The sequence below is a fragment of the Chaetura pelagica genome, unplaced genomic scaffold (assembly GCF_000747805.2).
Source record: "Chaetura pelagica isolate M959 unplaced genomic scaffold, ChaPel_1.0 scaffold189, whole genome shotgun sequence".
In the NCBI taxonomy this organism is placed as follows: domain Eukaryota; kingdom Metazoa; phylum Chordata; class Aves; order Apodiformes; family Apodidae; genus Chaetura; species Chaetura pelagica.
Genome location: NW_009970716.1, coordinates 2,687,724 through 2,710,882, shown reverse-complemented (window position 1 = coordinate 2,710,882; position 23,159 = coordinate 2,687,724). Strand labels below are relative to the sequence as shown.

The window sequence follows — 23,159 nt, the reverse complement described above, 5'->3', positions numbered from 1 at the left end:
TTATAATTTTGCAGGTATGTTATTCTACTTGTCTGTTGGTGGTATAGACCTGGCATTAGTTCACCACTTGGCTGTGTAGTGTACCTTGCAGAGACTTTTGTCTTGCCAGGCACCTCACTGGAGAAGCTAGTGGATGCCCAGCCCTTACGCTTAATTACACTTTTGCTTGAATTTCCTATTCCTAGAAACTAAAAAAGCATTTGAGTTTCATAGGCATGCTTGAAGCTTTGACTGTGACCCATGCCTTAAGGTGAGAAGGGATTGGTGTTCTGTGGTTTTCAGGCTGTGTTATAAAGCCAAAACATTATTGGCGTCATGGATTTGGCATGTCTCCAATTTAGAGAGACGGGCCCCAAGGCTCATTAAGCATTAAGATTTAGGTTCATGTGAGGACATTTGAACCATTTTTATATAAATCTACAGTTTTGAGTCTTGAAGTTTTATTACTCTGTTATAGTGAAGAGCTATTTATTAGCCCAGTTCAGGTGAGGGGTCAAAGGTAATATAAACTGTAATGCTCAGCTGTGTGCGTGAAAAGAGGAGAATAGCCATAGAGGGATATGCTTGAGTACACCCAGAATGGCCTGTCTTAGTATTTATGTTAAAAAAAAATATGCATCTCAGCAGACCAAATAGTAGAGTTTTTTCAGTAGAGCTTAGTAATTGACAGGGCAAGAGACTGTGGAACACTAACCCATTCAAATGGAGTGTTGCTCAAGTGCAAAGCAAGGTAATCCTGTGAGAGGTTTCAGCTTTCCGAGAGTGTATGTTTAAGAAATTGTATTGGGTATGTACTTTGGGCAATTATCCGTGTCCATTACTGCTCAGTGTAAAACTGTGAATTGTAAATCTCTGGGTGCATGGGACACTCTTTGTGACAGTCTTTGTGGTGGTAGGTTCTGCTTGTGAAGACTTATATGCAGTCTTCCCTGTTGCCTTTTTTTGAGGTGTTTTGTGTGGCCTCTATCTTGTTCATATTTTTAGTCTTTGGCAAAGCAAGACCCATGCTCTCCTGTGTTTGGCAGACTTGTTTTCTCAATCCTACACGTTTGTGTAGTTCTTGATTCACCCTTCACTTATCAGACTAGACTGTGAGCCCTTTATGGGACAAAGTCAGTTCTGTTCTGCTTGTTAGAAAAACACCTTGTTCATCTGATCCTAAATAAATAATGTCAGGGGTATCATTAGCAATCACTCAAGAATGTTTTCCCAAAAATATTTTTGTGACCTCCAGAGCATCTTTGTATTTTGAAACTTCTTTACCACTTCCTTTGCAACAAAACATCTTTACTTTTCATTGTCTTCTGTTTCAATGTGATTTGTTACTCTTTAAGACTAATAGTGGGTTTTTCTCTCTGTTTCAACTATTTGGGGGCATTTTGGAACTGCCAGTAGAGTATGAGTTTAAAATCTGTGAATACTGAAGCTGTCTGGGCTAATAATTGTCAAATGCTGAAAGGCTGCTTGTCAGAATGTAAATCTGTAAAACTCAGCTTAAAAAGAAATCTCTCCATGAAGTTTTACTGTGGATAGAATTTCCTGAACTCTTCAGTATGAAGTGCCCTTTTACTTCAAGATCAGGTCATTACTCAGCTTTCCTTTTCAGAAATATGATCTAACAGGTGAGGAAAGAGCTGTGTTGGATACCTGTCCCTCCAGTCTGGATTGATCTGTTAACACACATCACTTCAACCTTTCCATTTTTCCATTTCTGAAGCTCATCCTCTGAAACTGCTTCTCTTCTATTTTCTCTTAGAAACAAGATCTTTTTGGAGGCTGGGTTTTGGCAGCCATCCTCTGAATATTTTCTTAACTGATGCTTTCTTGCAAGAATTTAATGGGCAGATGTCTTGGTGCCTTTCATTAGATCTTTTATCAGCTGTTGCCTGAAATGTCTTCTCTTCCTGGCAGAAGTCTTTAAAATTCTTAACATGTGATAAACAGCCCCAGGAAGGTCTAATAGGTTAGTCACACAGTGGCTAGTACTGATTTAAGCTTGTATGTCCTGCTGTGGAGATACCTTATCTCTTGGAATGCCAAGCCTTGGGGACAGCACCAAGTCAAGCAATTGATTCTTCCCGTATTTATCAAAGCTGGCTTCTGTTAGAGGAAGGAAATTACTTAGCTTCCCCTTATAAGAGTGGAGATGGACCAGCTTTCCACTTGCATCATTCCCTGTCATTTCTGTAAGGTAAGGCAGCACTAAGGTTTTAGCTTCTATACACTGTCTAACAGTGCTTCATCTGCCAACTGGCTACAGGGGAGGCCAAGGCAGCACCTGGCACAGGGGAAAGGGAGGCCTAGGGTGTGGGTGTTGGACTGAGAGTGGAAGGGAGACTTTAAGAAGTGAAGAACAGAGGATTGTCCTCACTCAGGACAAGAGCATAAATGCCAGGGGTGGTGGGCAGAAAACCCAGGTGAGAACCTGAAGGGACTGGAGAATATGTCAGATATGTGTATAGAGACTAAGGTTTTCTGGATGGAGTCTGAAGAGGCTTGATTATTTTTTTAGCCTGTTTCAAGTTATTGGGAATTTGGTGGGATTGTTTGGGTATTTTGGCCTTTGTTGTATTTTGCTTTAATTATTTTATAAACTATTTTGTCTGTATTTTTTTTTGCCACAGCTTTGTTCTGTTTACTGTTAAAGTTTCTGAGATTTCATTATTGTATTTTCCTTCTAGTCATGTCAGAGAAACACTGGTCATACTAGGTATTAGAAAACCTCAATAGGAGAAGTATTAATAGCCTTTATATTTCTGTTATTTCTTTTTTCTTTCCCACATCATTTAAATTCTTGCATAAGTAGCTGTTAATACTCCAGAATTATTTCCATGAGAAACAAGTTGACTGAAAGCTTAAGTTTTAAGAAGTCCTCCCTAAACTTGTTTTGCCAGTCATCTCAGAAATGAATGCTGGCCACCAAACTCCAGCTACCAAAAAGGTCAAGCTTGGGGAATGTACCTACCATCTCCTTTTGAAAACAGTACTGGAGAAAATTGTTTTGTGGTTTGTTTCAACCACTATTGCCTCACCATGTGGTGTCAGTCCTTAATTTAACAGTATCTTACTGGAGGGGAAGGAAAAAGGAGAAAAAAGGAGCAAGTAGTAAAATATTTAAAATCATCCTGTTCTGTTGTCTCCCAGGACTGCTTAGTGGGCCTTGTTCCATTGTCCTCTGTTTTCCTAGATGCAGGAGTTTATAGTATCAATGCCCTAAAAACAAAATAAAAACAACCATACACACACAAAAAAAACCCCACAAAAATTTCAAACAAACAAACAAGCTCCAACAAAAACAACACTTCTATTCCAGTTTTGACACTTCTACTCACTGACCATTTGTATAGCAGTTAACCCACCTTGGCATAGCAGAATGTGGTACACAGTGGTATAAAGATTTTAGCTTTGTTCTTTTAAGATGCATATTCACTTAAAGAATTTCTGTGTTTGAGGAACATGGCTGTACAAAAACCTGAGCTGAATTTGGAAAACTGGGACTTGCCACTAGTGGTAGTTGGGGGCACGATTGGAGTCTAAGATTAACATTAGGAGCAAGCAGTGTGGCTACGCTCGATGCCTTCATGAGAATGAATATACCTGAGACCCGATGAATCTTACTGCACCAGAAAAAGGACTGCTTCCTTGGAGGAAAGAGTTAGTGTCAGGCAGGGTCAGCAGGAGCTGAGAGGTACTCCAAGGAGTGATCATTCCTAGTCTCAGTACAACTCTGGATCTATTAGGCTTCAAACCTTTGTCTGAACTTGCCAGTAGGGACCTTAGTGCCTTCTTTAGACAGATCAGTATTGTTAAACTGGCCAGGCAGATCAGGTGTCTGAGACAGATAATGTTATTGTGCTATCAATTAGGTATGTTTTTTGAGCAAGTGCCTTCCTGCTGGAAGAATGGGTGATGGAAGTAACATGTATAACATGCTCTGGGGATAAGGCCTTAAGTGTAAATTGTAGCAAGGCTTACATTGATATCTTGCCTTGTGTGACGTGGTAGAAAGGTGATATGCTTAACTGTTGTGATAAAAATAATTGTTGTGAAAGTAAAGCGCTGAACAATGTGCATGCATTTCAGTTGATGTAGATGGGTTCTACATTGCTTCTGTAGCACTTGTCCTGCCACTGTATTCTCCATCCCTTTCTCAGGTTTTTCTGCAATACAAATTACATTAAAAGATTTTATTTAATTTAACATACTAGAATGATGCATTCATCAGTATTCATTATTATCATTATTATTATCATTATTATTATTGTTATTATTATTATTATTGTTATCTTGTGATTGCAGAATAACATGAAGTTGTTTTGTCCTTTTGCGGGGAGTTAAGAGTGTTATGTCACAGAAAATTTTCAGATATAACCAAGAGGCAGGACAACAGGTGCTGGAATTGTTCCCCTGTCCAGAGATGCCTACAGTGCCAGTATCTGGACTTGCTGTGCAGCTAAGTGCAGAAATAAATAGCTGCTTCTGGTTATGGTCGTGTTGATGGATGCCTGGTGCCTGTCTTTTCTGATGTCTGCAGTGCAGTAGTCAGGACAGTACTCTGCCATGTACTGGTTTCCAGTGCTTCTGGTGGGTTTGGGGGGTTTTTTAAAACTGTGGGACAGCAATGACAACAAATGGTTTTGAACAGGTCAACATGCGCTGTTATGGTGAGGGCCAGGAGACAAAACCTAGAGGAGGCCCAGGGTAGCCAAGTCTTTTGGTTAGGGTTGACGGGGCAAGAAAGCATGGTGCTGCAGTCACAGGGGGCTGCCAGGGGAAGCTGTGGGTTAGGAAGTGCTTTCTCTTCTGCAGGCTCCTTCCCCTGGACTATGACAAAGGTCCTTGGCCAGGTCCCCACTGCAGAGTGGTCAGGGTTTTTTTTGCTGTGTTTTGCAACACAATCTTCTGGGGCTGGTAAATCTTTACATATCAAGACAGATGTTCTATATGAGGCACTGAAAATTGAGTTTGTGTTTAGAGGTGTGTTGAGTGGCTTTTTTCGAGAAGCAGGAAGAGATAGTAACTGTGTGACTGAAGGTGACTGCTGAGACACTCTACATAAACCGTATGGCTTTTCAGCCAGGTTGGTGGCCAAGAAATCTTAAGCCACTCCATGTTTTGGCATGTGGACTGTTGCTTTAATGAGGCAATAATTTAGAAGCAGCCAGTCTGCTCTGGAAGAAATCTCCCTTTGGCACGTTCTGCAGTGAGCAAGTCCTGGGGGTTTTGGTGCCAGACTGCTCAGAGATGTTTCCAACAGGAGGTAAACATTTTAATAATAGAGACCTTTCTTCCTCAGGCTTTTCCATCATGCCCGGTCCCACTTCCTCCCTCTTCAGACTCCAAACGGTGCTCTAAATGTTGTTTATTCCCTGCTCCTTTCCTTCCTCTCATTTTATCCTTCTCCCATATTTCACAGGGAAGCCTGTACAAGCCATTTTAAAGATTTATTTATTTAGAATGAGCTTTAGCATTTGTTGTTTTCATTAAGACCTCCTTATTTTACTTTCTATTACTGTCTGTGGCTTTTGATCTGCACCTGCAATATTGGTTGTGGTGCCTAATGTTGGAGTAATAAAGAAAATTGGATGCTGTAGATTTTTTTTTATTTTTTTTTCCTCCTGAGAGAGAATAGGAAGATTGAAGATGGCAATCACAACAGGGCTAGAGTATTTGGAAATAAGTGCTCTAACGAAAAAGAAATCTGACATTGCCTGTTGCAGCAGCTAAATGGAAAATAGTAGTTTACAGGGTTGTTGCTCTGCAGGTCTGAAAGGCTTGTGCCTTCTTGGGGAAAAAGAAATAAAGCTTGTTTGTGATCTGTGAAAAAAAATACTATTATAGGAGGTGACATGTGTGATTCTTTTCTTGCTATTTCATGCATCTGTGGGGTGTTAGATTCTAACTTAAGCAGAAGGGAGGAATAGCACAGCACTTTGTATGAGTTTGGGTTACTGAGTTTTTAACTGGAGGAAGATGAAGAAAATACCCCCAGCTTCCAAAAATGTCATTCCATTGGGTTTGTTGCCACTCCTGATTATAGTGGCGTTGGAGATGTGGGGACTCCGAGTGTATAATAATGCAAATACCATTTAGGATAGGTTGAAGAAGCTTCATAAAATTGTGATCATAGAAAACAGTTAGAATAACATCTCCCTCACTGCTCCTCTGTTCTCCCCAAGTGATTGCAGAGACTTAACCTATATATTGTTTCAGAGAAAGAGCAAAAAATGAGAAAAACAATAATTTCAATGTTAATGAGGGCAGGTATCCACCCCTGATAGAGATGGACTCCATAATGAATTTGCTAACTGCCACAGTCCTAAGAAGGAACAAACAGTAAATAGTGTGACAATATGGAGAGATGGCTCTTGGAGGAGTGGTACATCCTGAATTATCTTAGCTCAGAAGTGGACAATTGGAAACAAATCACCAACTCTTATTTTTTAGTTGAAGGAAATGTTATTTTAGTTAGGATTAACTTCTTAGACAGACCTCTCAAATCTTAAATATTAATATTTTCACGGCCACAGTAGGCTGCTGGAAGAGTCATTTCTTCAATGGCGCACGTGTCAGCACAAAGTGAGATTCCTCTCTTCCACAGTGGGTATTCTAATTTTTAACAAGTTTTATATTATTGTAGACATCATTGTTTCTCTTCAGATATCTTGAATTTGAAGTGAGTGTCTTGACCTGATTATTTTTGTCCTGATGCATAGAACTAGTTGAATTTTATTCCTTTGGATAAAAGGCATAAGCTTTTTCTCTTGGGGGAAGGGTGGTAAAGAAACTGTTGCAACAGAATTTTATAATTAAATTTGCTACTTTTTGATGTTGGTTTTTTTTTTGTTTTTTTTTCAGTATTCTAACAAAGAGCCATGTCAGCACATCTCAGTGTGTTCATGGGTGGTGGGGAGGGACCTTTGTTTAGGGGGCTTGCTAATCTGGACACTGAGCAGTATTCAACTGTGGCATCACTGGCCTAATGATGATTTCATGATGAAGTGTTTTTTTTTTGACTCTGTTCTTCTCACATTTTTGTTTTATGGGGACCTATTCTCTACAACATGTGCAAGGATGGCATTTAATTTCAAATGCAGATGCAGAAAAGTAGAATGGCCACCCAAGAAGTGTACATCCTTTTTCCTTTCCAAGAACTGCTGGACTGTTCTTGCCAAGCTTTGGCAATACCCACATGCCTTCTGAGTTTCTTCTCTCAAGCCCTCTTAGGCATGACCTGCCTCTAGGCAATGGAGGCAAACTGATGTGACAAAATTCACCCACAACATGTGAAGAATTATGTGATCTAGATGCATTTAGGGTATAAAAGAAATATTGTGGTGGTACTATGCTCTGGATATTTCTCTTCATTTCAGTGATGGATCTTTGGGTACACACATTGGTTTTTAAGAGAGGAGAAAAGGGAACATCTTCCTTTCCAGCCATATTGAAATCCTTATGTGCTGGGGACAAGTGTTTGCTAATTTGGATTTTGTGCCTTGCCACTCACAAATACTCCTTTCTTGTAACAGGTTGCTGAATGCAATAAAGCCAGGATTGGTAAAAAAGATCAATAGACTACCGACCCCCATTGCAGGTTTGGTGAGTATGTCAAATGGAGAAGATGCTGCTTTTTGCACTTTGATTTTATGGCCATGTGATTTAGATAGCAATTATTTTTGTAATTTGAACTCTTCTAACCTACTAAACTCAGACATTTCCTCTGAAATCTGAACTCTCGGTGTAGTCACCTTAAGACCTTCCAATCTTTTTATTTTGGAAGTGGGCAGTATTTAAGAGGCTAAGTATATTTTTAGAGGAAGAATATCTTCTTGGTTATATTTCATCTTCCAGTTTTGGTGCTAGCTTTTGAAAGACTGGAACATACGTGTTGGAAGTTCTCGCCACAAAAAGATAGCTTTTTGGAAAGAAAGAAAAATGTATATTTTGTCTCATTTTCTCTTCCCCAAAATAACACAGTCTGCAGATAACATTCATTGTGGGACTATCTAGGGAACTGTTTCATGTTGATTTTAAAGGCAGAGTGAAAGTTGGAAGACCACAGAGGACGTGCTGACAGCTCATGGGCTCTCAGGAATGCTGGGCGCTCAGGAGGTCACCCCAGGGGGTGGCACAGTCCTGTGCTTGCTATTTAGGGAGGAAAGTGGGGGTAGAATGGGTGTTGTGTCTAACAGGATTAGGCCACAAAGAAATGCGACTATATTGATTTTGCCTTGAGATGTGGCTGGGAATGAAAGGACCCCTGACCATGTGGAGGGTGGCCATCCTTGATGTAGACTACTGATATATACGTATCATAGAATCATAGAATCATAGAATCTTAGGGGCTGGAAGGGACCTCGAAAGATCATCTAGTCCAACCCCCCTGCCAGAGCAGGGTCACCCAGAGCACTTCACACAGGAACTCATCCAGGTGGCTTTTGAATGTCTCCAGTGAGGGAGACTCCACAACCTCCCTGGGCAGTCTGTTCCTTTCTGTTCTCACATCGTAGACTAGTTGTGCAATATTCAGAATGTATTACTTGCTGGTAGCTGAGGTTAATGTTGCTTTCGGTGTAGCGGGAGGTGTCCCGGCCCATGCAGGACCATTGGAACTGGATGATCTTTAAGGTCCTTTCCAACCCAAACCATTCTATGATTAGAAACCATGTTACATTCAGTTTTAATTTGGTTCTATAATGTCATTACATAGCCTTTGAGGCTGTGTCCTTCAATCTGTAGATCTACAGACATATTTCTGCATTAATACTGCCTAGTTTTAGGATTTAATTTGTGATCCCCGCTACCCTTTCTCTAAAGTTTGCTTGTGTCCCTTTCTTTTGCTCCTAAAAACACATCTAGTTTTATTCCTACGCAGTCCTATTTGAAAGGCATATGTGATATAAACAGCTGCAAAAGATACCAGTAGTGCAGTTTTCTTTTCCTTGGCTCTCTTTCAGGAAAGACTCAATTTTTGTTATGACTGTTTTAAGAGGATGATATTGAATTACATTGGTTTCTTTCTTATTCATATGTAAAATCCCAAAGGCAAGGTGGTTGTATTAGGAGGAACACAGAAAAAGTCACACTGTGTGTATTTTTCTCATTCCTGTGATAAATCTTTCTTGCAAGATGTCTCCAAAGCATTACTAAAAATCAGTTTCTAGGTGATTAGTGATACAGCAGACCATTTTGTCATGGAAAGTGACTTTTTTTTACCTCTGTACCTGTGTCCTCTACAGACCTTTAGTAATTACTTTCTAAATATTTTTCCTAACAAATAATTAGGCTATTAGAAAAGCTCACTGATGCTTCCAGCTTCTTGAACATTACCAATCGTTTTTATCTACTGTTCAGTGAATAAATTGCTCCAAAAAAAGCAAGCCATCCAGATATTCACTTTCTTTCAAAGGTGTCTAATTCCATACCCGATGACTTTTGTTGCCATTTTTACTTACAGTAAGAAGTGGCTGTTTTAAGGACTGTATGTGTATTTAAATGATCAAGTGTTCAAGTCTCTTATGCAATTTTATGGTATATTATTTTAAAGTACAGACATCAGGAGTCTTTGAATGCGAGGTGTATCTTTTCATTTTCTCTTACCTGTACCATGTCTGTATATGAAAAAAAAATAATAAATATTGAAGCTATAGTCCAGAAACAGGCTTCCTAGTTAGTTGACTGCATGAGGGACATTCCTTTATTTATTGCAAATATTTCTTTATTATCTTAGCTTTGGATGGCTTGACTTGGTATATAGTTAATCCTTTCCAGTTTTTTCACCCAAGTAAGTGTCATTTCCTCCAGTCCACATCAAACTATTGTGAAATACTTCAGTACCTTTTCTGCCTGGTGTGGGATTTGTGCTTTTGAACTTTTAGGTCCTGCTTCTGCCTAAAAAGTGTAGCTTAATAATTCTAACATTATTTATTTATTCCCAACAGCTGATAGAACAAATATTTTGTTTGCTGGCAGAAGCAGTAGGTATGTTTGGGTTTGTTTGAAGTTGGAGCTAAAACTTATGAGTAATTGTGAAGTACTCAAAGTGCCTTTGTTTCGTCTTTAACCTCCAGAGGCACAAACAGTCATATATTCCGTAGCTCTACAAAATGTCTACTTGAGTCTAATTCTCCAGGTGATACTCTATTTATCTCCTTTGTTATTGTAAGGACATTACTGAAGGAAAGTTAAGAGTAAACTTGAAGTCTGTATTGGAGAAATGCTGAGATGTTCATCTGGGAGTATCTGGGAGTTTTTGCCTGTATTTCATGTTTGAGTGATTTCTTGTAACACTGCTGTGAAGTATTATGGATAACTGGTCTAATGCTGATAGATTGAATACTTCTAACTTTTTCCGGTGTTTACAGCTAGATGAAACTGCAATTACTCTGAAATTCTTACCTGTGTGGTTTAAGAGGGAACAGCTCATTTGCAGATCTTTTGTATACCAAAACACCAATCACGTAAGCAAAGTTTATTGTTTATAGTATTCTAATGTTAAAGTGAGGACTCGAGTATCTGCACACCACTGCACTAAGCACAGGCCATCTAATACACAAAGATGATCTTTGTCTAGTTACAAGTCTAAGTCAAGATGTGCATTGTATGCAGTATTACATACAGAATTACATATGTTTAGCTTGGCAGGCTTGTTTTTAATTTGCTTTGATCTCTGCAAGTGCCGATTGCTTCTGTTATCACAGCAGAAATGATACATTGCTTTAATGAAATAAAACGTAGGACCAACAGTTTGGTATTCAGACTTACAGCGAGTATAAAATTTGATGAAATGCTTTCTCATTCCTCTTCGGTATTCATTAATCTAGTAAACTAATGCTCCCACCAAAAAGCAAATTCACAAAACATCAAAAGAACGTAATAGGCCCAGGTAGGAATAAGTGGCTTTGCTGGAAGTGCTGTGTTGCCAGAGAAGTTTTCTCATGTGAGAAACTGATACTGAACACTTTTATTTTAAGACTGTTAGCTTTCCATAATAATAATTTAATGTATTTAATTATGCAAGGCTGGAAAAGTGTTTGGCTGAATTAATAATTAAAAGACCACCTGAAGATGGAGAAGTTTTACAAAGATGTATTATTATGGTGCAATGAATATAATTAATGCATAAGTAGTTTTTACACCACCAGCCATTTTTTTCCATTTTTTGTTGGTTTCTTTAATTTTATATAAAATTCATACGGGGCACAACTGACTTTTAAGGTTTCTACTAATTTCAGTTTTGTACAACTATGCTTTCTTCCAATAGAATGTAAGAATTTCCAGCATCATTGTAGATAAGCTTTGTTCTATAATGCCAAGGACTGTATGTTGACTATCTTTTTCCCTTAAAAAAAAATAAATTAAATCTAGTTTTTGCTTCCTGTCCCTGACTAATGTCACTCTGAGAAAAGAAAATGTTTCTGCCTTATCTTTTGTTTGACAGGGTTTAGGAGAGTTTATAGCATTACTTCAGTTCCTGTGGTTGCTCCCCACGGGAGCTCAGACACTTATTTTGGAGACTGTGTGAGAGTGTCTCACATATAATAGTAGGAAGTAGTGAAGACAAAGTTGCACAGCTGAACTTGAGCTTGTGTTTTCGCACTACTGAATAAAAATGTTTACTGTGGCATCCAGTTTTCAGCTTGTGTACAGTCCTCAATTTTGTGACATTTGTATGATTTAGCAATAGAAAAAATAGCTCTAAATAGCTCTGCAAAAGTGACCTGGTTGCATGGTCACTGCACCAAGATGAAAAGAATTGTAACATGCTGTTTAAAAAAGCTTGTTCCTTTGAAACCAAGGTTTGAAGTTTTTTCTTGTGATTATTTTCCTAGGAAGTTTCTCTTGGCAAAGTGTTCTCTGGGAACTTACTATGAACCTTATTAAGAATAGCTACCTGTCTGCTAGTGCTGGTAATTTGCTCTCACACTCTACTATTGCATTAATTTCAGTATTTGTTTTTTGGTCATATGATGTCCCAAAGAAATTTCAGTATTATATTAGCTTTCAGGAGTTTGTGCTTCTAATTATGTTCAGCAAATGAAATCTTTTTTCTTCATGCATATATGAACCTGAAAATAAAATTACAAGACCCAGGTATAGTGTAGTGTGTTCCATAGAAATAAAATTAAAGAACATAGAAAAATACATGGAATTTTAACTGATGTGCATTATTTTTATCACTCTTTTTTATCCTTTCATACTTCAGTGTTACTAGGTTAATAATACGTTGTAATTTCTGTTGCCTTATTTTGTACTACTACTTGTTCCTAGACAAATGTATTTGCCAGCATAGTTGTATCCTGAAAAAAAGCCTTGCTGTGTAAGTTGTGGTACATGTGAAGTAAACAGAAGCAAAATTTCCTGTTTTAAACTGTAAGCTTTTGGTACTTGCATCCCAAAAGCTATTTTGTGAATGTTTATGGAAAGCAAAGTGTGATCATCATAGCAAAGTGCTGTGCAAACCGTTCTGTCATGGTTTCTGTGAATCTCCCTTGCTGAATGGTAACTGGCTTGTCTGCACCTCCTGTGCCAGCCTTCAGTTCTGATACCTGAATATTTGACTAAGACAAGGCTTAGGGTCTGGCCAGTGGTTCGGAGCAGCACTGTGTGCTTTGGCTCATCACATACTGTAATATATATTGAATCCCTTCACTAAAACAGTAGTAACCTAAAAAAAAAAGGTTGTGCCATTGTGTCCTTGTATGCTTGTGTTTTGGTTTTTTTTCACCCCCCCCCACAAGCTTTCTAGACTCTGCTTTCAAATTCATTTTTCATTTAGATTGTCCTGTGTGTTTTGTTTTGGTCTCATCTGAGCCAGGCAAAGCTGTCTTGTGAATTTCCTGTTTAATGGATCTATCTGTATGCAGTACTCACAAATATTTCTAAGTTTCATGAAGAATACAAAAGTAAGCTAATAGGTGTTTCTTACCTGGGCTGCTTGTAAACAGAGTATGTGTGGAACAATCTCGAGTGATGCTGTAGTTAGTTCATTGCAGAAGAGTAAAGCAGAAAGAAGCATAGAGGAAGCTGCTCTGATGGGGGAAAAAATGAGATGCAAACCAATAAAAATTAAAACTTTAAATGGAAATTCAGCTGGTTTAGTGGTTTGTTTGTTTTTTCTTTAGGCTGGATTGAGGGTTTTTATTGCTCCCAATTAACCATGCAAATACTGTCCAGAAAGCATTGCTCTCCTCCAATTTAAAGAAGAACTAGTGAGTCAAAGGCAAAATACAGTGTTGTCATCTCTTTAGTATTTTATTGGGTGAAATGGATGTGCTTGTTGTGGTGTCAGATTTGGCTCCAAAACTCTCCTACTTTTGATGCTGGAAACTAATCATCATTCTGCCAGTAGTATACATGCTGGAGATGTATTCCACTGCCGCGCTTGGGTTCAGCCTGTGTTGCTCAGGCTTCCAAGTTTAAACTTCAACCTGATGTAAGAGAAGCTGAAATAATAGGAAATTAATAAAGTATATGAACCATAAAAAACCCCAGGGGAGGTAAATTACCCCACTTGTTTATTTGCTTTTGATGATCTGAGTTGTGTTTAGCTATAAAGTGCACCCTCAAAGAGGTGAGTTCAGCCAGCTCCTAGTAGTCTTCATGTTCATCATCCCACTCTGGCTCCTGAGCTGTCCTTAGCATCCCTGAGCAGTTCCTTCTGTTCTCAGCTACCAGCTGGAATGTTGTGTTTACGATGGGTGGAGGTGAAGCTTGGAGTGACACCAGGTTTCTGTGTATGTCCTGCACCCCTGGCCCCAGCCAGCACTCAGGGGTTCTGCAGACCAACCTCATTACTGGCCTTGAAGTCCCTTTGTTGGCTGCTTGTTGGCTGTTTGTTGGCTGGGATCACTACTTGTCATTCTAAGGATACTGTCCCTTTTTGCCAGTGTCCAGGAATTTGTCCCTTGTTATAAGCTAAAGTCTTTCATTGAGCACCCAGAGCAACCTGAACAGTTTCCTTGTTGGGTCAGGAAGGTATCAGCCAAGATGGTAAATATCTGTAGGACACACATGAAGGACAGCTGTGACCCATAGCTGCTGTGGACAGATGCAAACGTTGTCGTGTTGTTGAGGCCTGTTCCCAAAGTAGACTCATTGGGATTCAAAGGTGCAGCAGTTTCATGTAACTGAGCATGCTGAGCTCTGCTGCTTAGAATGTCACAACTTGGTTTGGCCAAATGTTAATACTATGTGTAAGCTCTTTGTGGCAAGGATTATCTGCTAGTCTGTTTTTGTCTAACACCTCACCCCATGAGTCCTGCTCCACGGCCAGGACTCCTAGACAGTATGTTAATACAAATAATAAATAACACTTGCAAAAATATCACAGGCATTACTGTGTCATTCACAGTCTGTTTTTAGATTGCTCTCCCAACTTGAGTCTCCAAACACAGCTTTAAATTAGCTGTTAAAATTAGCTTTACTCACATGGAATAATACTATGCAAATTCAAAGATAAAGATGTTAAAAGCAAGAGAGCATGGTCATTGTAGAGGATCTCCTTTTAGATGTTTTTGTTGTTTTGTTTTACACAGAGACAGCTTTATTGCCCAGCCTTGAGAAGGGAAAGCCAACTACCATGCTTTAGAAAAAAGCGCTTGGTTAAAAGCAAAGAGTCTACCTCTTTTGGACCTGTCAAGTGACTTCACAAAGATATTATTTATAAAACTATATAAACAAAGGCTTAGTGTAATGATTTTTTTTTTTTTTTTTTTTTTTTAAATAGGGGGTTCAATAAAGTGAATGATTCTGGGGATAACATTTGAAAATGGCAAAAAAGAAACACATTGCTGCTGATGGAGCCCTAATACTAGGCAGCTAAAATGTGAAATTGCCCTTATCATGGCATTAACCTTTACTATAAATGACAGAGTCTTTCTTTGAGTTGAGGGAGGGCAGCTGGATTTCAGGAGGACCTCATTTTGTACCCATGGAAAATGCAGGTTGCCCATCGGATTAATTTTTGGATTTGCTTTCAGATCCTAAAGTGTCATTTTGCAAGTTCAGCCCTGACTTGCATAATATTGGTTTACTGACTCTGGTGGAGTGAGTATTTCAGAAATGGCAAGCTTTTGAAGAGCTATCTCTAAGTACCTGTAAGTATCAGAAAAAATAAATAAATCATAGTTTACGCTATGTAGCTTAGGGCTGCACTAAATGAACTGAAGAATCCAGTGCCCTCTTCAAGCTGTTGCCTTAGAAACAAAAGTCCTCCTGAGCAGAATGTCTTAAAACTCTTGGGGCAAATCCCGCTGTTGAAGCTTATGACTTCTCTTAATAAATGGGCAAATGCCACGTGCGCTGGAGGTGTGTTCAATCATCAGGAGTTTTCAGTGGAGGTACTGGATGCCCCAGGTGTGCAAATGTGTCACCCATACATGGTGATGAATTGAGCACTGTTGGAGTTGTATCCAGGCACCTGCAGTCTTTGGGCAACCTCTGTTGCAAAATTAATCAGTTTGCCAATGAGAATATAAAAAGAAGCACTGAGCTGGTGTACTGCATATGCATAGTCCAGCACACAAAATAAGCAGGACAATGAATATCCATGTCTTGAGGCCAAAAGAAGTATCAGGTTTTCTGTCCTTACCAAAAAATAAATAAATAAATAAATAAAAATACTAGACCTGGGGCTATGGTTGCTTTCAGCTGCTCTAAATTTGACTTTCCTGCACCTTCTACCATGCCAGCTCTAGCACTCTCATATGGTTATTAGCTGGAGTGGGCAACTGATCTGGCTGAAAAATACCCTTCTCCTTCATCTCACAGCATGTAACTGCACCGGCAGAGTGTGGGCAAGAGGGAAGGAAGAGGCTCACCCAGCTGGGGCAGGGGGGAGGTGTCATTTGATCAGTTTGAAGTAGTTCTGAAACTGCAGCTAGGGAGTTTAAACTTAGATGCAATCCTGAAGTTATTGCCCAAAATCAAAGGACACAGGGACCTGAGAAAGTCACATCCCAAAATCCCTGGTTTAAAGGTTGTGTCTAACTATACTTAGTAGTACTCTCACTCCCTAATTCTGGAAAGCCTCTCGCAGGTTGGAGTCTGTAGGTCTGCGCTATAAATACCATCTCTGATCCTCAACTGTCTTTTTCAGTGACATGTAGCCTCTGCTGCAGGGAACAGCTAGCTACCAGTATTTGACAGAGCAAGAGCTAGCATGAGCATAAATGGGGTTGACTGGACTAAGAATAATTGCTGCATTTGCTTGTACCCTGCATTCTCACAGCATCTGAGAGGCAGGTGCTGTTGCCTGTAAAATCCATGTGATACAATCTGGAGAGTCTTTATAACCAGGTAACAGTAGCATTGGAGATGTGAAAGAGGAGGGTACCTCCAAAGAGGGTACCTTCCAAAGAGCTCTTAACGTGATTTCCCCGTGAGCAAAAGTTTCCACAGTGTGGCCAGACTGACAGATCTGTCACTTCAGAATGGGCCAGGGATGCTCTAGCTTTGTATTACCTCCTCATCTTGTGAAAAGGGCCCAAGTGTGAGCTAGCAACAGTTCGTAATGACCCCAGCCCTTAGGCTGAAGACGGTGGCAGAAGAATGCTGTGTCTAATCCCCTTCCTGGCTGCAGACCAAGTCGGTGAAGTCTGTTGCAGTTTATGTCTGCTAGCAACTGTTGGTACAGTTTCTATGCTGAAAACCTTCCCGGGCACTCTAAGTGGATTTCTGTCAGATGATGTGCATGTCACTAGCAGGAGCCTGTGTGCTGAATGCAGATGATGGAACATGTCTCACTCCGAAGATCACATTGCAGTTGTTTCCCTGGCTTAAAGCAAACAAGCAAAAAGGCAGACGAGTGGAAAACTAGTGCCCTAAAGATCTGTGTGCAGTGATTTCTTTGGCTTAAGAGCCCAGTAAAATTCTGCAATCTGGTGCTGTGGTCAAGAGTTCACAGAGGTTGAAATATCTGACACTGAAGTCTCCTTGCTTTCTGCATTCCTCAGTGCTCCTGGATTAAAGCCACTTGCTTCCTGCTTGGCACAGTACTTGCCAATTGTAATGTGCTTCCTCTTAAATGTCCAGAGGTCTAATGATACTATTGTAAACCTGTTAAAATTAATGCTGCAGAGGAAGCAGCTTAGTTAATTGCCTATGCAAAAGTACAGTGGTAGGCTGAACTATCTGACTAAGGGACATCAAAGCCATTAACTATTAACCTCTTAAAAGCTAAATAGCCTTGTGATACTATGTGGAAATCTCTCCTACAGTTTAGTAGGAGAAATACATCTTGATTTTTGGACAAGCAATATAAGTAACGATCTAGAAAATTAACATTGCAGTACAGAGTTAATCCCCAACTATTTGAAGTCACATCCTTCTGTTGAAGTCCTTGCTATTGCCACATCTTTGTTTCCTTCTGCCTCCTCATCTTCATGCTGGAAGCACTGTTACTAAGATGGCAAACGTCTGTGTCTGTTTGGGGCAATAGTGTGTGGTGATTTATTACCATGCTGTTTGTGAAAGGGAGTTTCTTTTCAGGCTTTTCAGTTAGGGGAGAGTATTGAACTTGCTAAATGTGTGGGTGCATCCAAGTACATACTGAGTCCATCTCTGCTTTTTTTTTTTTTTTTTCAGTCCATTCTGTATGCTTCTTCATCACCTTGACTTTTCTCTTGGAGTTGTAATAGATCTTGTGCACAATTTAGAGTAAAGCTTGTGTTTTCCCATAAGGCTGATGATAAACATGCTTTTCCCCTCTTCCCCTTTCTTTTCTGTTTTAGTTGTAATGTTGGTATTAGATGGTCTCTTTCACTGCAACAGCTAGAGAGATGTTACTTGACTTGGTGTGTTGCAAAGCCATATCAGTGTGCTGGGAGGCATGCTGGACTGAGTGCCAGGTGTGAATCTACCCTTGCACCTGTCATGTGGCAACAAACTTCAGGCCTAAAACTGATAGCCCAGGCTGCTGGTGCTCTGCTAGCTTCTTGCCTTTTATAACTGTTGGGTTGGATGGGTGCTCTGTAGCTTGGTTACACAGCCAACCAATCCTATGAGTCTTTCCAGGCATTCCTGGATGTTTCTAATACCTGCTCTTAATGAAAGCTGTTGTCCTTTGAATACCATTTCTAGTTTGGTTGGAAGAAGCCTTACTGCTTTTTCCAAAACCAATCCTAACTTTACCACTCCTGCCTAGCAACAGCATTAGGGATCTTAGAGTGGGTGCCTGAATGCATGAGTTGCCAGTATTTACATCCTCATCTTTGCGTTCAAAGTCCAGTAATGCAATGGCAAAGGTTCCTGTGAAGCTGCTTGGTGAGCGCCTTCAGGGAGAAGCTGCAGGCCTGATTGCCCAGTGATGGGCACAAGGAGATGAAGCTCAGTAGCTGTAACTGGAAAAGCTCAAGTCACAACAGGATGTACATTTAGCTGTGCAGGCAGCAGTGACTCCTTGGCTGACTACACAGAGGATGCAGGGATCCAAGGTAATTTTGTCAACTAGGGAGGGCTGAACTGTGAAGTGCCTCTGCTTCCTTGGCCAGCAGTGCATGGACCAGGGATGCTGATTGGTGGGTTTTGGTTTTAACCTTCCTGTCCTTCATACCTCCTGTGTTCTCCTGCCCCACATCCTGCAGCAGTGGCTAGGACCATGCTAGAAATGCTGTGCACCTCCTGAGCCTGGTTTTAAGGCCAAAGCCAAGAGGCTTGCTAGACAAGTGTGACATTTATTAATTTCTGGAGTTACAAGGATCAGCTACAAAGTATTAACACCACTTTACAGTATGTCCTCTGTTATTTAAAAGGGAGGATGGTGAATAAGTTCAGTTATTTTGAGATTTCAAGTAATCCAGGGCAATTTTTAGTGTAATTAATATATGTCAGGAATTTGACCCTTGTAGGGATAACAAGTTCTGGATAAATGAGGTGATAGTGTAAACAAGTAGTGAAAATTGGGCCACAAAACTGTCTGCACAGGTCAGTAGCACAAGCTAATAAAATCTCTTGACTTCTGATCTAGAAAAATATTTTGTACAGTTTTTACTTGACACATGCAGAAGGAGGAAAAAATACTTTCCTTCTTGTACAATTCTCGGATGTTTTCTTTCACTGAGTTTCTCCTGTTACTCCTAAAGAGGTCAGACAGTAGTGGCTTCTTAAACCATAACAACTCTATGGAAAGCATAACTGGAAATGTCCTGAGAATGCCACTCACATCTGACACAGACATGCTTGTTTTGCTGTGCTGTGTTCCAAAGAAAGTAAAGCAACTTAAAGAAAAAAACAAACAAAAAAAAACACAACAAAAAAAAGCCCCAACCAAAAAAAAAAAAAACCCCACCATACCAAAACAAGGCAACTCCTACAGGCTTTATAGTATGTCTTGGAAACTGTATATTCTGATATATAATAAAACAAATGGATGAATTGCATCAGTCATTGGCAAAACTAGTTGCAAACTTGTAAATTGGATGGAACAGTCCCTAGAGAGTGCTGTCTGAGCTTTTGTAACAGCCTATAAAGAGGCAAAGAGATGTGAATTACAGAATCTCAGGGTTTGGAAGGGACCTTGAAAGATCCTCTAGTCCAACCCCCCTGCCAGAGCAGGATCCCCTAGAGCACATCACACAAGAATGTGTCTAGGTGGGTTTTGAATGTCTCCAGTGAAGAAGACTCCACAACCTCTCTGGGCAGCCTGTTCCAGTGCTCTGTCACTCTCACAGTGAAGAAGTTTTTTTCTGATGTTTATGTGGAACTTCTATGTTCCAGTTTGCACCCATTGACCCTTGTCCTATCACAGCTCATCACTAAAAAAACCCTAAATAACTAATTGTGGTGCACTAAACAGACTAAAGTCCATTACTAAAGTAAGTGTTTAGTAACAGACTTATGTAAAAATAAAACATGACAGAAAGGTTGTTATAGGAAGCTTGGTTTTGGTTGTTTCTCTTTTTTTCACCCCCCCCCCCCCCTGTTTTTTTTTTTTTTTTTTTTTTTTTGAGAAACAGAGCCCTGATAGCTAATCTTCCCTCTTAGTGTGCATGTCTGTATTTCATTATTACGGCACTGGAGAGTGACTGGGTGGAATTTGGTATGTCAGTGGGCTAGAATTTTAGCCAGGCAAAAGAAGCAAGACAAATTCATCCTCCCAGAGAAGTGTTGCATTCAAACAAAAATTTGAGTAAGCAAGGTATTAGCAGAATTATATTAGAATGTGGGATACTTTATCTTCAGCAATATCACACCAGTTGTTACTTGTTATTACATTCTATCTAAACCAACTGAAACACCAAAGGTCTTCCAGTATTATGACTACTTTGAAGGGAGTTTAGGAGCTGTATCTTCGGATATGCCTGGGCTCAAATTCTGAATATTTCAGATCTTTGAAGGATGCAATCAGCAGTGATCCAAACCTGTTTTCCTGCAGAGTGGGTATCAAGCTTACTGCTATGAATCTCCTCATCCCTTTTATGCTAGATGCTGTAAAGCATCTGAAGTCCCTGCCTTCAGAAGTTTGTCATGAAGAAACAACACAGAGGTGCAGTTAGGAAAGAAACAGAGAAACAAGTTGTTTGTCAGCACAGTGTTATCAGCAAACCTGGGATCTAGCTGCTGTTGGCTCTTTGTATTCGTAATTGTAATGCAGAATTTTGGGGAGGATAATGGAGTAGTTCTAATGACATTCAGAGGAGGCTGCTCCTAACATGAGGACTGTGCGTGAGAAAATCTAGAATCCAAAATCTGCCTAGAGTCAGTGCCCACAGTATTATACTAAGTTGGCTAGTTCCCAGGCGTGTTTGAGACCTTAAATGCTCTTTAGTCCTTACCCTCTGGTTGATCAGAGATTAATCACTTGCTTTTTTAAATACTATTACCCAATCTCTTGAGCCACCCAATCCTGATTAAAATTTACTTTCTAAAATATGATCTTAGAGAACTGAAACTCCTTGGATTTCAGACTTTTATATATATATTTTCAAGAACTGTGAGTTCTCTTGGTACTTGCATCAAATATTCTTGCAGTTTATCTTCCTGAGAGTAGTTCATCTTGTTTGTTTTTTTGTTATTGTTAGTTTTGGGGGTTTTATTGCTGAAATGTGACAAGCAATACTAGAAATCTAGCACTTAAGCTTGCATACAATTACATAAGCAAATTGCAGACCAAGAGCTTAGAAGGTAGTGGTTAGTATTCTCCATCGCACCTTCCAGGATGATTTATTCTCTTTGTATAGCAACGTACAAATGTTCTTTATATACTGCAAGTAACTTTGTCCTTTATAACTTTACAAGTTGGAGGAATAAAACTGCCAGACTGAGGTTAGGAAGCAGATGGGAAGTAAATAAGAGGAAAAACAGTCAACTCCTTTATTTAGGATAATGGAAGGTGGGGTCTGGGATATGCTAGAGAATGGAAAACCCTGGATAACCTTTGTATTGTGGGTGTGGGCAACTCATTCAACAGCTTGCTTGGGTTTGGTAGCAGCATCTCTCACCCTGGCTGAGCACAGCTGGGGGACAGCTCTTGCAAGAGCTCAACTCCAGCCCTTCTCTGTACCTCACTTCTGCTTGTTGGGGGCCAAGTGGCCCAAAGGTGTGAGCTCAGCTTAGTGCTGCAGGAGAGCGCACTTAGGAATTTCCATTTAGCCAAAAAGCCCCAGAAATTCAGTGCTGCTCATGTGCTAGTGGACTCTCCAGGCTCTCTGTGGTCATCACAGAATCATCAAGGTTGGAAAAGACCTTCAAGATCATCAAGTCCAACCATCCACCCTACAACCCCTAATATCCCCAGAGCCCAGGGCATGCCAAAGCCCTGTGCAGCTCTGGGGTGGCTGGCGTGTACACAGGCAAGTGCAAGGAGTGCCCCAGGTCTGCTACCTCCTGGATTATTGGGCTTTCTCATCACCTGAGGTGGTTGTGTGGCTCTGTACCCTCAGGATGTGACCTTGTAAACCCAGGGTGGCTCTGAGGAGGGTATCCAGATTTAACAGCTGATGAGCTTCATTCAGCACTGTGCTGAGCCTCAGCTGTGTCCATGCATTCAGGCAAGACAGAACTGTGTCTGATGAATATTCCTCAGTCTCTATGAAAGGCAGTGTAGAGGTGCTTGCCAAAAACAGTATAGTCTGCTGGCCTTGAGCTGATTTTTTGGGTAGCCGTGTGTAACATTTGCATTCTCCAGAAATCTGCGTCTGCAGGAGTGGCTTGGAGACATGTGAGCCAGCTGGGAACTGGGGCTCTGCAGTGCTTTAAATCAGCTAAAATGCTGGCGGCTTCTGGAGCTAGTACAGCTGCTTGCATGGCCTGTGAAGCCTGGCCTAATATTCTTGCTGGACTCTACTGGTTCTGCTGTCTAGATACACCTCTCTCTCTGATCAACCAACTGAAATGCTGAGTCCCTCTGTTGAGGAAAGGAAAAAAATCTTATTTGCTTTAAATTTACCCTTTTCCTTTATACCCTCTCATCAGCTGAGTTTTACCTTGATCTATATAATGTGGCTGCAAAGTTTTCCAGAAGTAGCAGGTGAGAAGTTGGAAGCTTGTTGTTTGAGGGGGCATGAACATCTCTGCTAGTCTTATTTGTGACTGTTCTGAGCAGGAGTCACTGGCTATACCCAGGCAAGCTGAATTATAAACATGGTTTGGCTCTTCTCTGCAAACAAAAGTGATTGCAAGTCTAGTTAGGACAGAAGGTAGGGTATAAAATAAAATTTGAGGAATAAATTATCAGTGATAGCTGATTTGTTTCCCCTTTCTTTCCTCTCCACCAACAAACATGACAAGCTCTTTCTGCCCCACTGAAATCATTCTAGACCTCTAAATGTGAAAGCTTTCTATTTTTATTTTTTTTTTTACTGGAAGTGAAAACAATAACATAGGTTTTCCAAATGAAATGTGCTGGAACTTCATTCAGTGTTTTTTGGACTTGAACAGCTTCTTTTAGAAGTATGTGCAAGGAAACCCCAACCTGTACATTAAAGAAGTCCAGTATGTTTTATGTGATGCTGGCATGAAAATGCAAAGCTATGAGCAAGGAGAAAAAAATGTATGTCAGGTATCATGTAGCAGCAGTAGAAAGATTTCTGATGTTTATCAAACCATGAGCGCCACAGATTATTAAAACATATTCCTTGGCAATAAAGAGTAGATGTTTAGTTTGAAAGGAGAAATTGAATTTGTTGCTTTTTTTGTAGAGGTCACGAACTGAGCAGGAA

At 40.1% G+C, this 23,159-nt stretch overlaps 1 protein-coding gene across 1 annotated transcript in view; it reads left to right on the top strand.

The window, feature by feature from the left end:
* Positions 1 to 23,159, top strand: part of LIMCH1 (LIM and calponin homology domains 1) — a 114,416-nt gene that overhangs the window by 5,437 nt on the left and 85,820 nt on the right. Inside the window, exon 2 of the mRNA XM_010006148.1 lies at positions 7,530 to 7,599. The gene's annotated coding sequence lies outside the window, so the exon portion shown is untranslated. The remainder of the gene's footprint in view (positions 1 to 7,529; positions 7,600 to 23,159) is intronic.